Here is a 17,845-nt window from a genome sequence, read left to right as displayed (position 1 = left end):
TTTCTGTCCTCTTTGGGTGGATATTGTATTTATGCAAATTAATTTTTCAAAAATAGAATGTAGAAACAGAGGGAGATAGGAATCTCTTCTCTGTACTTTTTGTTCCAAATGTTCATAAAGACTAGTCTTGTACAAGCCTAAATAAACACCTGGGAAATTTACTTCAGAGCTCCCAGATCTGTGACACATTCCCTATGGTGTGAACCAGCAACCGTGGCAACCCACAGTGCATACAGTTAGGAATCTGGTGTTGGGATCAGAACCTGGTGTGGATCACAGACCCTGCAGCGTGGAATGTGGAAATGCCAAGAAATGTCCTGCGTGCTGCAACTAATGTGCAACTCCCAGCTTTACTTCTTTTGGGAAGATTTTTTTTTTTGGAAGGGGAGCAAGATTTACAGACCGAAGGAACACATAAAGAGGTCTTCCATCTGCTGGTTCATTCCTGGAATGGTTGCAGTGCCCATAGCTGAGCGGATCCAAAATCAGGAGCCAGAAGGCAGGAGTCAGGAGCCAGGAGCTTCCTCTAGGTCTCCCATATGGTTGCATGTGCCCAACCATTTCAGGGCTTTTCCACTGCTTCCCCAAGCCATATGCAGGGATATAGATTGGAAGTGGCATGGCCTGGCATAGCCGAAAAGGATCCTGCACTCATATCTCATGCTGGTACTCTCTAGCAGAGGATTAGCCTGCTGAGCAATTGCAGTGGCCAATTTAACTTTGAGAAACCAAATTTTATTTATCTCAAGGCAGATAAAGGGAAAAAATCAGGGAAACAAAGAGTGGTGGATGTAGCGTCTTGTAGTAGTAATTTCAGACCCTAGTGCCTATAAAAACAAATGCTGTTATTACAAAAAAGCAGAATTTACAAACATGTAGGAATAAAATATCTTCTTTTTTAATTGGAAAGTCTGATTAAAGGAGAGAATGAGAGAGAAAAATATCTTCCATCTGCTGGTTCATGTCCCAAGGACCACAACAGCTGGAGCTTTGCCAAGCTGAAGCCAGGACCTAATTCAGGTCTCCCATACAGATGCCCAGTCCCAAAGTATTGGGTCATGCTCTCCTGATTTCTCAGGCCACAGGCAGGGAGTTGGAAGAGAAGGGGAGCAGCCAAGACACGAACCGGCACCTCTACGTGATCCCGGAGCTGGCAAAGCAAGGCTGTAGCAATGAGCCTGAATTCATGCCAGGCTCTCAGATAATTAATTTAGAAGAGCAGAGATGGTGCCAACATTGTGTCCAAATAGTTCACTGCCAGGTCAAGCTCTAGTAACCCACACTGGAGCCACAGGCCATTCCCTGCTGCTCTTGTTCTAATCCTGTTACCTTCTAATGTGCCTGCAAAGATACCAGCAGATGGCCAATGTCCCTGAACACCTTCCCGACACACGGGAAACCAGGCTGCAGTTGTGGCCAACAGAAGGAACCTCTGTATGTTGTTGTCCTTCTCTTTCAGTGGTTGGGTCTTTCAACTAATTTCTTCTTCAAAAACTAGAGAGAGAGACAGAGGGAGACAGATGGACAAAAATCTCGTGTCCAACTCCCGCTCCAAATTTCTGGGACCTTTTGTGCTCGTAGACCTGAGATGGGATCAGGAGTGAAATGCAGCCCTCGCAAGTGGGCAGCTGGGAAAGGACTGATCTTGCCATGCAGCAGCATTCTACATTTTATATGGGAGGGAATCGGGAAAGGCAAGACAGCCCGGACTAGAGCTGGTGGAGAGAATCATAGGAAATTTCTGACCTGCTGCACTAAAAGCATATCTCACAGCCTCATGTTTCTCTTTTGTTCTTAAATTATTTGTTAAAAATTCAGAGTTACAGAGAATGAGAGACAAAGAGAGAAAAAAACTTCAATGTACTGATTCAATCCCCACATGGCCACAATGACAGAACTCAGCTGATCTGAAGCCAGAAGCCAAGAGCTTCTTCCAAGTCTCTCATGTGGGTGCAGGGTCCCAAGGCCTTGGACCATCCTCCTCTGCTTTCCCAGACCACAAGCAGGGAGCTGGAGCAGAAATGGAATGCTTGGGACACGGACCAGCATCCATATGGCATGCTGGTGTCCGCATGTGGAAGATTAGGCAACTCCGCCATCATACCAACCTCCAGCCTTGGATTTTTCTTTTCTTTTTTTTTTTAATTTATTTTATTACAAAGTAAGATATACAGAGAGGAGGAGAGACAGAGAGGAAGATCTTCCGTCCGATGATTCACTCCCCAATGGAGCCGCAATGGCGGGTGCGTGCCGATCCGAAGCCAGGAACCAGGAACCTCTTCCGGGTCTCCCACGCGGGTGCAGGGTCCCAAAGCATTGGGCCGTCCTCGACTGCTTTCCCAGGCCACAAGCAGGGAGCTGGATGGGAAGTGGAGCTGCCGGGATTAGAACCGGCACCCATATGGGATCCCGGGGCTTTCAAGGCGAGGACTTTAGCCGCTAGGCCACGCCGCCGGGCCCAGCCTTGGGATTTTCAAACTGAATCTCTGTGCTGGTCTTATGGCATGGTGGCTTAAGGGTGCTGCCTACCATGCTGCCATGCCCTGTGTGCACACGTTCCAGTTCCAGCAGGTCTGCTTCCCAGCCAGCCCCCTGATAACATTCCTGGGAATGCAGTGGACAATGATAGCCCAGTCACCTTGTCTCCTGCCAGCCGCAGCAGACACCAGGATGGACTTCTGGTTTGGGACGTCTGCCTGTCCCAGCTACAACTTCTGCAGTCATGTGAGGATTGATCCAGCATAGGCAAGGTCTCCTTCTGCTTCTGTCTCTCCATTTCTGTCATTCTGCTTTTCCTTTGAATGAAATCAACGTTTTTAAATAAAGAAAAGGCAAAGAGACAGAGAAAGACAGACAAAAGTTCCAGCTGCTCTTTCCTTCCCACAGTTTCTGAAACAGCTGTTTCTAGGTCAGCCTGAATCCAGGCTCCAGGAACTTATCCCAGGTCTCCCACAGCTCTAGCAGGATCCCTGGTGCTTGAGTCATCACCTGCTTCCTCCCAGAGCTTGTAACATCAGGATGCTGGAATTGGGAACAGGGTCTGTACTTGAGCCCACGTTCTACAAAAGCGAGTCTCCCAGGAAATAGTGTAGCTGTGGCAATCAACATTCATCCCACAGTCTTACCTTTAAAAAGACACATTTTTGGCCCAGCCCGTTACCTAGCAGCTAAAGCCCTCACCTTTCATGCTCCAGGATCTATGGGCGACGGTTCTAATCCCAGCAGCCCCTCTTCCCATCCAGCTTCCTGCTTGCAGCCTGGAAAATCTTCAAGGACGGCCCAAAGCCTGGCACCCTGCACCCATGTGTGAGACCGAGAAGAACCTCCTGGCTCCTGGCCATTTTGTCCTCTTGGGGAGTAAATCAGAGGATGGAAGATCTTCCTGCCTGTCTCTTCTCTTTTCTGTATGTCTGTCTTGCCAACAAAAACAAAATAAAACTTTTTTAAGGGCACATTTTGTTTTAAAGGAAAATAGGGGAGCTGCAAAGGTACAGAAAGGGTGAGGGAAAGTAACACTTTGCACTAGTAAGTTCAGCACCCAGATGCCCACAATGCACACCACTATTCTTATGCTGTTAACACTACACTTCAAAACCTACATTAGACAATCTAAAAAAGTAGAGGTGGTGCCAATGTTACATTCCAACAACTTAATCTACAGCTTGCCACTACAGCAATGCACACTGGTAACAGGATTTCAACCTACCTACTCCTGTTCTGATCCAGCACCCTGCTAATGTGCCTGTTATAGCAGAAAACTGCCAAAGCTCTCAGGCCCTCCAACATGCACAGATGATCTAGGTGGAGTCCCAGACCCTGGTTCCCAACTGGCATTGACTCAACTTTGTGGCTATTTTGGGTGTGAAACAGCAAATTGAATATACTTCTCTCCTGTTCTCTGGGGAACTTGGCTTTCAAGTATATAATTGCTGCTGCTGCTGCTGCTTCTTAATGAAAGGCAGAGTGAGGGAGCCTGACAGACCATCACACATACTGATTACTTCCCCCAAATGTCTCAACACCTTTTCAGAGCCATGTGTAACCTGGGTGTCCAGATCCAAATGCACTTCTACCACGTAGTTGCTTGGAGCACAACTGTTTTTTTGCCATCATTACTCATCCCGTAATAATTAGAAGCAAGTGGCAGAAACTGGAGAATTACCAAGCTCACATTTGGATGCAGAAGTAGGACTTCAAAGCAACTATCTGAACCGCCATGTCAATCGCACACCCAAAGTCTTCCATTTTTTAAACCTAATCTGAAGGTCAGCCTTGTGGCACAACGAGTAGAGGTGCTGCCTACCTTCTTAGCATTCCGAAGGTTCGGAGCTCCGAATAACAGCCATTCATCTAGGTGTGATCATGGAACCCACCAACACTCACAGACATTGGGGCCAAAAATAGGCTGGGCAGGTCCAAGCTGTAGCACCTGTATGTGCATTCTAAAACAGCGTGTGGGGCAGGCTGGCCTGCAACATCCTCCAACTCATACAAAGGCCAAGATGTAGGGGCAGGTATGCCAGGCAAGGGCCTAGCACATGCTGGCACATGTCAGATCTGGGTCTGGGAGTTGGCTAAGTGGGGGATCCTGGGAAACTCCCCTACAGGGTCACAGTTCCCACTGGTGAGCACGTGGTCCAGACCCAGGGTTTCAGCAAGCTGGGCAAGGTAACCCTATCCGTTGGCAAGTGTGTGGGTTGGTTTTGGAAGCGGGTGGGCCAAACAAACCTTAACCCACTGGCGAGTGCAGAAACCAGGCTGGAGTGCAGGTCATGCTGGGCTAGGATATCACACCTACCAGTTTACATGATCCAGGGTTGGGAGCAGGCTGAGCAGGGCCAGATTGCAGCACCCGCCAGTAAAAGTTGGGGCTGGGGGCTGGCTAGGTCAGGCCAGGCTGCAGCATCTAAGACAAAGGGTAAAGCAGATGAGGAGCTATGCCAGGCCGGATCAGAGCCACCACTGGATTGTGCAAGATCTGTGGATAAGAACAGCCCTGGTTGGGGAGCAAAAGGAACATCCTGGATGGGGTGTGATTCCCATTGGTGAGCACCAAAGGCCAGGGAGGGGCTACAATCTGGGCTGGACATGGCTGCAGTCTCCCTCTGCATGGGTAGTGACTGGGTCTGGGGAATGCCAGACTGGGCTAGACTCCAGCACCCACTGGTGCTCATGAGAACTAGGGTGGGTGTAGGACGGGCTAGGCTAGGTCTCTGCTCCTGCTGAGCCATGAGTGAACTGTGTCTGGGTGCAGATCAGGCTTGGCTGGGCTGTAGTACCCAACAACAAGAACTGGAATGGGTGAGGGCCAGTCAGGAAAAGCCACAGTTAGTGGTTCCTGTGGGACAGGACGTGGACTAAGTAGGGATGGCCCATGGATCCACTGGTGTGTGTGAGATCTGGTATTGAAGAGATCCTGATGGAGGAGTTTAGATAACTCCTCTATCAGGACACACTCCCTGCAGGTGAGTGCAAGAACCAAGATGGGGAGCAGCCTAGCCCAGACCAAAACATGGTACCCACCAGCATACATTGGGAGCAGGTCATGGGCAGACCAGGCTGAACAGTTGACATCACCCACTGGTGAATTCGAGCACCAGAACAGAGTGTGGCTTGGGTTGGGTCAGGATGCAATACCAGTCAGTCCGCCTTAGGGCCAGGACTGGGAGCTGGCGGGCTGGGCTAGGCTGTAGCCGCCATCAGTATGAGCTGGAATTGGGGGTGGGCCAGGCCCGGCCAGGCTACAGCACCCACTGCCAAATGCCGAGATGGGGCAGGCAGTTACAGACTGGGCTGCAGCACCCAACTAGAACATGCGAAACCTTGGGTGTAGTGGGGATGGACCCAGTGGGGAGCTGTGGGGGAATCCCCCTATTGGGCCACTACTCCCCCTGGTGAGCATGAGAGCTAGGACGGGGACAGACCAGGCCAGGCAGGGCCACAGCATCTGATGGCCTACGTGTGAGCTGGATCAGGGAAAAGCCAGGCTAGGCTTACTGTACATACCTTCTGGTATATGCATATGCCAGAGTGGGTGTGGGTGGGTTGGATTTTGCCACAAGATCAGCTGGCAGATGCTGGCATGGAGGGCAAATTCTGTCAGGCACAGGCATGTTTAGACAGATGATGGCACCCGCTAGCACCAGTGCGGAATGGATAGTAGGGCTTGTTGGGATGAACTGGGCTTCAATACCGATTGACATGTACAAGAGCCAATGGGATATGGCGCAGATGGGACCAGTCTGCTGTACATACTGGCAAGCACAGGAATCAGGGGAGGGGATGGGCCAGGTGGGAGTTAGTGCAAGTCGGTCTGACTAGGCTGCAGCTCCCACAGGTTTATGTGAAGATCAAGTATGAAGTGGGCAGGATCCGGCTGGATTCTAACACCCATTGCTTTGTGTAATACACAGGACAGAACTGACCCAGGAATTGCAACTACCAGTATGTGCGTAGGCTGGTTTGGGTGACAGACTGTGCCAGACCATGTATTGGCAAACACACACAAGAATCAGGTCTGGGATGGCCTCAGATGAAGTTTCTTTGACGATTCCCTACCAACCGAACCACTGGACCCAGAATCCTAACCATGGAGAGAATTGCAGGTTCCAGTCTGACCATGGAGTGTATATTTCAGAGCTGGGCCTCCTCAGTGGCTCATACGGAGCAGTGGACAGCATATCCAAATGCACATGGAAGATAAGGCAGTCCACTGGAGTCTCCAGTGAACTCCTGGTACCATGGCAGAGGACAGAACAAATTGATCATGTACTCCCACCAAGTGTTCGCAGTGAAGATCTGGGCAGATGGAGACTGCAAGGTGGACTACAGCAGTCAGTAGATTCTGGAGATACTTCATCACGATTGTAGTGGCAAGACTGACAGCAATTCAGGACTGTTGAACTATCTTGAGAACTTCATGGCATTGTAAATTTCCCTTTTCTTCCTGTTGTTGATTTTGTATTGTGGCTTTTCATTTAAAGGGATGTATAGTAACTGGGTAATGGAGATTATCATATCCAGATGTGAGGATGCAATGCAGTGTGCATCTCTACTTCCAGACCAAAGATGGACTCCCAATGAAACTATTAAGTATACTTAGATGCTGTGGGCCAGCTTACCATCTTCTTATATGCTCATATATTCATCATGTTCTTTAAGAAAACTGTCTATTCAAATCACTTAACAGTTTTGATTCAGTTGTAAAAGATCATTTATGCATTCTGTATTGAAGTCCCCTATGAGACACATGATTTGCAAACTTCTCCAATTCTGTCTTTTCCTTTTTCTAATGATGTGCTTTGAAATACAAACTTTTTATATTTTGATGTAGTTCCACTTGTCTTGTTTTTCTTAGGTCACTCGTGCTTTTGGTGTCATATCTAAGAAACCATTGCCAAACTCACAAAGCTCTAATCTTACATTTGATTTCTGAGAGTTTTCAAGTTATCTTGTACACTTAGATCTATGATACATTTTGAATAATTTTTGTCAGTCTGAGGAAGAGGTCCTCCAACCTGTGGCTGTAACCAGGCTTGCTCTATTTCTCAATCCAATATATATATTTTTTTCTGATAGTCAGCTATTCCAATCATGCCTGACAGACTCCCATTGCACCCAATAGGCTGTTTCTCACTCTTAGTTCTCTCATAACTTGGTCAAAATGTGGCTCATCCAAAATCTTGTGGCCTTGTCGTGGTTTTCCTCCCAGAGGAATAAAATAATGTCCCCAGTGTTAATCAGTGATGCAGCAACATCTTTCTAACTTGTGGAATAGCAATTACTAGGTTACTGCTGCCACCTGCTGTCAGATACAGTTCAAATGGCAATTGGTGAGCTCAGCTGCTAGATGTGCAAATTATTATTTTAGAGACATGCTCAATTTAGTGAGCATGGAGCTTATGTGCTTTTATATTGCTTATTAAAAAGTGTGTGCATTCAGAGCTGGCATTGTGGAGACTATGGAGTAAAAGCCTCCATCTATGGCACCAGCAATTCACATTGGAGTTTTCCACTTCCAGTCCAGTTTTTTGGTAATGTGCACTGGAAGACAGAAAGATAAGGGCCAAGTAATTGGGCCCATGCAACATACATGACAAGATAGGGCTCCTGGCTCCTGGATTTTAATCTGATCCAACCCTGGCCATTGTGGCCATTTAGGTATTGAACTAACAGATGGAGCCTATCTGTATGTGTCTGTCTCTTTGTTTTTCAAATAAATAAGTAAATATTTTTTAAAAAAACACATAAAAGCTCATAGTTTTAAAAAGTTTATATTTTTGGATTGCTTTGAAAATAAAACAAGAAAGTAAAGCTCTACTCTTACTTGGCTGGGATTATCTTTTGATAATCCTACTTACTTTACATGAGCTGGTGCTGGTCAAGTTCACATTGTTCCTAAGCAACAAATTTCACTCATAGGAATAGGAATTGACTGTCCTCAAATAGTGCATTAAGCTTCTGCCTGTGATGTTGACATCACAAATGGGAACAGGCTGGAGCCCCACCTGCTGCACTTCCAATCCAGCTCTCTGCTAATACGCCTGTAAGAATATACCTGTGCGAAGCTCCTGACTTCAGATTGGCTCAGCTCCATCCATTGTGGCCATTTATGGAGTCAATCAGCAGAAGGAACATCTCTGTGTCTCTCTATATATAACTATGCTTTCTAAATAGAAAATAAAATAAATGAGTACATCTTTTAAAAATAAATTAAGAAGTACAGATTCCCAGACCCCACCTGTCAAGATGGCGATTCAGTGTGTCAGGCTGATAAAATTGATTTCATCTGTTACAAGGCCCTATAGTGATATATATAATCAGGGAAGTTGGAAAAACTCCAAAGAGGACTTAGTTTCCAATTTTGAGTCTAGGTGATCATTAGTAACATAAATTTGGAGATGTCACACACTGTAGTAAAATGTGAAACAGAATTACCAGATTTGATTTTGATTGTTAGATTGTAAGACTGCTTTAGATCTAAAAAAAAAAAAGTTCTTCATAGCATGTTCGCTCCACATCTGAAAAAGACTGCTTTATTCACTCCCTAATCTCTCTTGTTCCTACTGTTTAGAAGACCCACATCTCTAACAAAGAAGGACCATTTGGATGACATTCATGTTCTTGAAAGACTGTTTAGACTTCCAATGCTTTCTTCTGATAAGACTGTACATCCAAAAGCCATATACTAACAAGGTCAAAAAATGAAATTTATTACACTTGTATCTTATTTAACCTTAGCAGAAATTTTTCTCCTTTTCTCTGTGTAACTCTGCTCTTCAAATAAAAATAAATATTTTTTTAGAAAGAAAATGTGAAGTATATTAGGATTATTTTAAAACTATGATAAGCATTTTTAAGTAGGGTTCTACTGGCTGCATGGCTGTGGCCAGGGGAACTCAGACCCAGCCAGGCCAGAGGCTCGGGATGTTAGCTTTGCCCACCACTGCCTTGCAGCAGACAGAACTCAAGCCAGTCTGGGCTAGAAGCTCAAGATTTTAGTGCCACCAGCTGCGGGACTGTGGCTGTTGGGACTCGAGCTGGGAGGCTCAGGTGACATTGATGCCGGGCTAAGCCCTCGGGCCACCTGGCAACGTACTCTGAAGACTTGGGGGTGTGGGGTTGCAGGGAATCTGGGGGATGGCACAGGTGGCTGGGAGCAAGGACCCTCTGAGGGTTCATGTCCAGTGAGGAATGGCTTCTGAGGGACTCCTATGGACAAGACCACTATACTTACAGGGCTAAATCATGAAATCCGCCAGCAAGAGTCAAAACAGGGAATGGGTAATATGAGACTGGGCCATGACACTGAGCAGCATGTGAGTGAATCGGGTATGTTCATGGAATCTGTGGAGAACTATGTGGGCTATCCCATTTGGAATACTAATATCCGTTGGCATTCCCAAAATCTGTGGTTGGGAACAGGCCTGGTTAAGGGGACGCACTGGCTGGGTTGGTGTTCCCACTGGTGAGCACAAGAGCCAAAATGAGGGGTAGCAATCTGGGCTGGACATGGCTGCAGTCTCCCTCAGCATGGGTTAGTGAATGGGTCTGGGGAATGCCAGACTGGGCTAGACTCCAGCACCCACTGGTACTCGTGAGAGCCAGGGTGGGTGTAGAACAGTCTTGGCTCCCACTGAACTACATGAGAGCTGTGTCTGGGCTGCAATACCCATCAGTAAGAATCATATAGGGTATGGGCCAGTTGGGCAAGGACCCTGTTCCTGCCCAGACAAGAAGTAGACAAAGTCAACCTGGGCCAAGGACCCACCGTTGTGTGTGCGATCTGCCACTGGGAGGTGATCTGATGGAAGAGCTTGGGGAACCCCTTTGTCAGGACACAGTCCCTGCAGGTAAGCACAAGAACCAAGACAAGGAGCAGCCCAACCCAGGCCTGGTTACAGTACCCACCAGCATACATGTGGGTCAGTTCTGGTGGGGGTATCAGACTGGGCCTGGCCAGACCAGGCCAGCTCATAACAGCCACTGGTATATCCAAGAACCAGGATGAAGTGCAGGAGGAGCCAGGTCCAGCTGCAGCACCAGCCAGTTTACTGGGGCCAGGACAGGGGCCTTGTTGTGCCAGGCTAGGCTGCAGCACCCACCAGCAGGAGCTGGAATTGGTGGCAGGCTGGACCAAGCCAGCCTGAAGCACCAGTTGGTAGGTGTCAAGGTGAGATGAGCCATGCCTGTCTGGGGGTGGTGTGTGCCAGGTCCATGAACCCTGGGGATGTAGGATTTGGTGGGGTTTGGGTCACTTGGCCTAAATCCTTGGGCCCACCTGTGCCATGGGTGTCTGGTCCCACCCCGGGGCTCATGGATCCAGCACCCACCTTACAGGTGGGCCCAAGGACCCTGGCCAGGGACCCAGGCTCCACCAGACTCCCTGCCCTCGGGGCTTACGGATCCAACACCCACAACAGGACATCTGTAGGCTAGAGATCCGGTGAATCCTGTAATAGCTCAGAGTAAGCATGAAGACATCAGAGCCAGGAGAGCTAAAGGTGTAACTGTCAGTTCAGGGCCAAAAGTCTGAGTACCCAGCAGTCCTGCAGTCCAAAAGTGAGAAAGCCCAGATGTACAGTGCAGGAGGCCAGCCTGTTCCTGTGCTCAAGGCAGAGATCACTTTGCCTTCTGTGTTTACTCTCCAGGCTTCCAGCTGATCGAACAATGTCCACACACTGCAGGTGGGGCTTCCCACCTACTGCATTCTGACTCACATGCAACTGTTCTCAGGAAACACACTCACAGACCCAAAATAATGCTCTTCTGTGTTTCAGAGTATCCCTTATTCCAGTCAAATTAACCATAACACACATATAGAGGAAAAACACAAAGTGAACATGTCCTTGCAATGAGTACGCAGGCCTAAAAACAGAACATAACCCAACGTCCTGGAAATTCACTTATGTACACCTCCTAGAATCTAAGTCTCCACTAGCCTGACTTCTAACACTGTGCATAGTTTTGCTGGTTCTGGTATTCATATAAATAGATGGGAGAGCATGAACACTTTGGAATACTGGAATACTGCTCTTATCTTTCAGCATTGTGCTTGTGTGATGGACCCATCCTCCTTAGATTGACATCTGGGTAGCTTCCAGTTCCAACTTGACACTCATGTTGTAACTATTATAGTTTATGTCTTCTAGCAAGCATATGAGTTTCTGTTAGGTATATATATAGGCGCGACATTCATCATCTAATAGACATTTGAGGTTGGTTCCACATTTTATATTGATAAATAATGGTGCTATATTTGTGCACAAGTTTTTGTGAACATGTTTTCCCAAATGTCTTTGGTATGTAACTAAGAGAAGATTTGCTGGCTCGTAGGGTAACACAATACCTAAGTTTTTAAGAAACTAACAGCAATTTTCCCAAAGTGACTATAATTTTACATTCCTGTCAGAAATGTTTGAATATCCCAATTTCTCCACATCATTCTCAACATTTGTTATTGTTCATATTTTGACAATAGACATCTTGGTGAATAGGAAGTGATATTTCATTATAGTTTTTCTTTGCATTGCACTGCTGGTTTACAATATGCAATATCTTTTCTGTCTCTACATGTTTCTGGTCTCTTTCAAGAACAGTGAAACTCTGTCTTTGGAAGGCAGTTACAGAGAGAGGAGAGATATTCCATCTGCTGGACCACTTCCCAAATGCCCGAAGTGACTGGAGTTGGACCAATCCAAAGCCAGGAGCCAGGAACTTCCGATGTGTCTCCCACATGGGTGCAGGGTCCCAAGAACTTGGGCCATCTTCTGCTGCTTTCTCTAGCCATTAGCAGGGAGCTGGATCATAAGTGGAGTTGCCAGGAATCAAATTGGTGACCATATCGAATGCTGGCGCCATAAGCAGAAGCATAACTTGTTATGCCACAGCATCTGCCCCAATAAAAACATATCTGAAAACATAACTATTCAGATCTTTTGATAACTTTTAATTATCTATGTTTTACTATAAGTATGTTTTATGTATTTTTATAATATCTGTGATGCATATTATTTGAAATTTTATTATCTTAGGAATACTTTTTGTATTTTCTATGAGTTGGTCTGCACTTTGTTAAACACACCCTTTGAAGTAGAATGTTTTTAAGTTTTTACTGTAGCGAGTAAATTTTTTTTATTTGTGCTTTTGGTGCTATATGTAAGAAAGCTTGCCCAACCCAAGGTCAGATATTTGCCATTATGTTTTATTGTAAGAGTTTTAGTTTTAGTTCTTACAATCAGACATTTGATTAATTCCCACACATTTTTATATATGATGTAAAAAAGGTTCTCATTTCATTTCTTACCATAAATATCCAGTTTTTGCAGAATGATTTATTAAATGATTGTTCCTTTGGCAATGAATTGTATTAACATCTTTGACAAAAATCAATTGATGGTAAATCTTTATGTTTATTTCTGAACACTCACTTCTGCTTCACTGATCTATGTGTACATTGTTATGTCAGTACCTCATTATCTTAATCACTGCAAGTTTGTAAAAATTTAGAAATTAAAAATTATGAATGTTCTTTATTTTCCTTTTCAGGAATATTTTAATCATTTTGGATCCCTTGTATGCCTATGCAAATTTTAGAATCATTTTGTAAATTTCTATCTTTAAAAAAATCATATCTGGGGGTTGGCATTGTGCCATGTATAGGTTAAGCTACTATCTGATATGCCAGCATTACATATGGGTACCAGTGTGATGACTTGGCTTCTACACTTCCAATCCAATTCCCTGCTGGTGTGCCTGGAAAAGCAGTGGAAAATTCCCAAGTCCTTGGGCTTCTGCAGCTATGAGCGAAATACAGATGGAATTCCAGGTTCCTGATTTCAACCTGGCCCAGGCCTGATTATCTCAGCCATTTGGGGAATTCACCAGTGGATGGAACATTTTCTCTCTCTCTCTCTCTCTCTCTCTCTCTCTCTCTCTCTCTGCCTTTCAAATAAACAAATATTTTAAAACATCATTTCTGATTTTAATAGGGACAGTACTGAATCTAGGGGGGTATTTATATCTTAATAATATTAAATCTACCAAAACATGAACACATGTGTCTCCATTTTTTAGCTCTTCTTCAATGATACATCATTGCTGTATGTGTATATGTGTTGAGTTTTAGCTATATTTATTTTTTTTAATTGTTTATCTTTGTTAGAAATACACATTCACAGAGAAGGATTGAAACAGAGGGAAAGATCTTCCATCTGCTGGTTCACTCCCCAAATGGCCACGAAGACCAGAACTGAGCTGATCCGAAGCCAGGAGTTTCTTCTGAGCCTCCCACATGGATGCAGGGGTCCAAGGCTTTGATCATCCTCCATTGCTTTCCCAGACCACAAACAGAAAGCTGGATGGGAAGTGGAGCAGCTGGGACACAAACCGATGCTCATATGGGATCCCGGCACTTGCAAGGGGAGGATTAGCTAACTGAGCCATCACACCAGGCCCAAACTTTAGCTAAATTTATTTCTAAGCATTTTATCCCTTTTGATGTGTCTAAAGTAAATGTATGGGCACTCGAGGCTAGGGCACCTCTGTATTTAAAATAAATGTTAATGGAACTAAAGGGATATATAGTCTCAAATATGATAATGAGGGAATTCAGCACCCCATTTTCATCAAAGTACAGGTCAACAAAAAAAAGTTAATCCACACTGTTGAACAAATGAACCAATATCTACAGAATATTTCATCCTTCAGCTGCAGGATATAATTTCTTTCCATGGAAATTTCTCTAGGATAGAAAATATGTTAGGCCATAAAACTCATCTCAAAATTTCAGGAAAATTCAAATTACATCATATATGTTTTCTGACAACAATTGAATAAAGCTGAAATTGACAGCTTAAGAATCCGTAACAAAGCTAATGACTGAGAAAACATACAACTACATGGAGACTGTGAAACACTCCCTAACGGACACTAGGTAATAGAAGAAATCAAAACAAAAATTGAAAAAAAAAAAAAACTTCTAGAAATGAATGATGGTGACAGCACAACACATCAAAATGTGTGAGACACAAAAATGGATGTTAAAAAGAAAGTTTATAGCAGTTAGTGTCTATATGAAGTAATAGGAAAGGCATCCAATTAATGATATAATACGCATCTCAAAAACCTGGGAAAACAAAAATAAACCAAATCCAAAATTAGCAGGAGGAGGAAAAAAATTAATCATTAGCCATCAAGGAAATACAAATAAAAATCATAGTGAAATTTCACCTCATCCCAGTTAGAATGGATACATTGCAAAAAAAAATAAATAAATAACAAGTGTTGGCAAAGATGTGGAGAAAAAGATACTCTAATGCACTGTTGGTTGGAATGTATACTAGTACAATTATGGAAGACAATATGGAGAGTTCTCAAAGATCTGAAAATAAATCTACAGTATAATCCAGCCATTCCATTCCTAGAAATTTACTCAAAGGTTATGAAATCAGCATGCAAAAGTTACCTGTACCCCCTCATGTTTATAGAAGCTGAACTCACAATAGTTCAGAAATTGAATCAATCCAGATGCCCATCACCTGATGACTAGATAGAAAAAAATTGTGGGATATGTACATGATAAAACACAACTCACACAGAAAAATGAAATCTTGTCATTTGCAACAACCCAGATGCAATGGTTTAGTGAAATAAGAGTCAATCCCCAAAAGGCAAACATCATGTTTTCCCTGACATGTGGCAACTAATGTACAGAACACACACAAAAATGTATATGAGTGGAACTGATATTTTAATTTTTTTAAAATTTTCTCATTTATTTGATACAAGCAGCATTCTAATGATGGTAGAGAAGTCATTATTACCCTACTTTTATAGGTGAAAAAGCTGTAGTCAAGAGGTTAGCAGACTTAGTAAAGTTCTCATATATCCTACATTTCTGTCAGCCAGTACAAAGACCAAGGCATGTGGACAACTTGTTCCATGCATTTGGCATGATGTTAACCACCTCCTCCAAATAATAATAGAAACATATCTCATCCCTATACTATTTTATTCTCCTTTTTATATTTAACTAACAATAACTAAGAATGCCTCCAGCTTTACAGTCTACAGCTTAAATTGCTGTAGACTTGCCATTTATCTTTGATGTCCAATCTAGCATTTCTTTGGGACGCATTAAATACTTGAGTGTTTTGATTATGCAGACAAAAGATTGAATATATTTTCCTTGATGGAATTCTAAAATCTTGGTGCTTTTATTTTTCAGAAAACATTAAATTTTACAGTGAAGTACAAGCAAGTTCAAGTATTTTTCAACTAAACAGTTTCTTCTCCTTTGAGCACTTATAATTGTCCAAAACACAACTGCCTCATCTTCTTTTCTATCATAATTAATGGCAGTGTTTTCATTTATTTACTATGCAATCATAATATCTAGAGTTGTATCTACTACATTGTAACTTGTAAGATCAGGTGCCATATCTGGTTTTGCTTGCTATCTTACTTCTCAATTTTAGAGCAAGTTCACATACAAAGTTAGCCACTCAGGTTTGTTGATTAGATTGATTAATTAACTGCCTGAATTATTGAATCAAAAGAATACTCATTAAATTTGTAAATTAAATAAAAGGAAAACAGAAGACAAGCATCTTAGAATACCTAGTAAGAACCTTATATGACAATATGAGAGAAAATAGAAATGAAACAAAATAAGCATCAATAGAACTAAATTTGCAACCATTTTCAAAAATTATTGTGGATTCTATAAATGCAGTCAAAACATATTTGTACTGACATCATGTCTAAGCATCATATTTCCAGGGGAATAGTAATGAAGTAGGAGGTACTTGATGGGGAAGATAAGGATGAAGCATCATAAAACATATCCACATGAGGGTTGGTTAAGGCACTTGTGGATGCTTAATCTGGGGAAAAGAAGACTTAGAATGTGGGTTGGTTAAGGCACTTGTGGATGCTTAATCTGGGGAAAAGAAGACTTAGAATGTATATGAGAGCAGCCTACATTCTTGTATGTCTGTTACACAGAAAAGGACTTCACTGGCCAGTGCATAGTATGCAACTTTTAACTGTCCCACTTCTATCCACACCATAGACACCACAACATTTTTCCCATTGTGATCTAAGCAGTAATGACAAATGAGGCTAAATTGTTAGATATTATTTAAGTAGGCAAAGTCCTACTCAAAACATGAGCAGTGGGCAAACCAGTATTATTTTTAAGATAATAGGAAGGTAAAATAAGATGATAGGAAGATGAAACGTGAAACTATCTTAACTTTATTATCGAGATAATTACCAAGGCCATGACTTTGAGCACAATACTTTCTTTAAGGAAAAGTGAGGCACTGGCATCTGGTCTCATAGTTAAGACACCTCTTAGAACACCCACATACCTATATAGAAAGGCCTGGGTTCATGTTCTGGTTCTGTTTCCAGTTCTAATTTCCTCCTGATGCAACAGATGATGGTTTAAGAATCTGAATTCCCACCTCTCACAGGGGGGACCAAAGCTGAGTTCCTAGCTCCTAGATTTAGTTTAGGCCAATCCTGCCCATTGCCAGCATTTAGAAAGTGAATCATTAAATGAAATTCTCTCTCCTCTCTCTCTCTCCCTCAGCAGAATATACAAAAAGTCTTACAACTCAATAATCAAAACACAATCAATTTTTTAAAATGTGAAGCTGAAAGACATAGTTAAGAAAGGGTAAATGAATAACCAATGAGCAAAATAAAAGTACACTGGTAATTAAGGAAATGCAAATTAAAATGAGAATGAGATCATACTTAAGCACTAAGGCTATCTAAAATTAAAAATAATGATAATACCAAAAACTGCATGACATCCCATCACTGGTGGGAAAGTAAAATGGCAAAAATCAGAAAAAAAAAAAGAACTGAATATGGTAATGCATGAAAGCTTAGCTCGTACAAGAATGGCAGGATTGATTGTACCACTCTTTAATTTCCATTTGCTTTATATTTTCTTTTGTTTTCTTTTTCTTTCTTCTTTTAAAATAATAGACTCATTTTATTTTTGACGTTTACATAGTTTAGAGGGATACGTGACCATCTATACCCATGCCATGTGGTGCCGAAGCCAATTCCAGCCCAATTTGCCAACTCCATTCAGGCTCTCATTTTCACTAGTGCGAACCACAGTCAAGCAGGCATGTCCCCTTAGCTCCCCAACCAGACCAGCTTCCACCACAGATCTTTCACATCCCAGTGATTGCTCTGACCCAGCCCAAAATAACCCATCACCCAGCTTGGCCTTTGCCATCAGGTGCTACAGCCTGGTCTGGCCTGGCCTGGCCCACCCCCACTCCTAACTCTTGCTGGTAGGTGCTGCAGCCAAGTACTGCCC

The sequence above is a fragment of the Ochotona princeps genome, chromosome X, assembly GCF_030435755.1.
Source record: "Ochotona princeps isolate mOchPri1 chromosome X, mOchPri1.hap1, whole genome shotgun sequence".
Classification (NCBI taxonomy): domain Eukaryota; kingdom Metazoa; phylum Chordata; class Mammalia; order Lagomorpha; family Ochotonidae; genus Ochotona; species Ochotona princeps.
Note: the sequence above shows the minus strand (reverse complement) of the source record.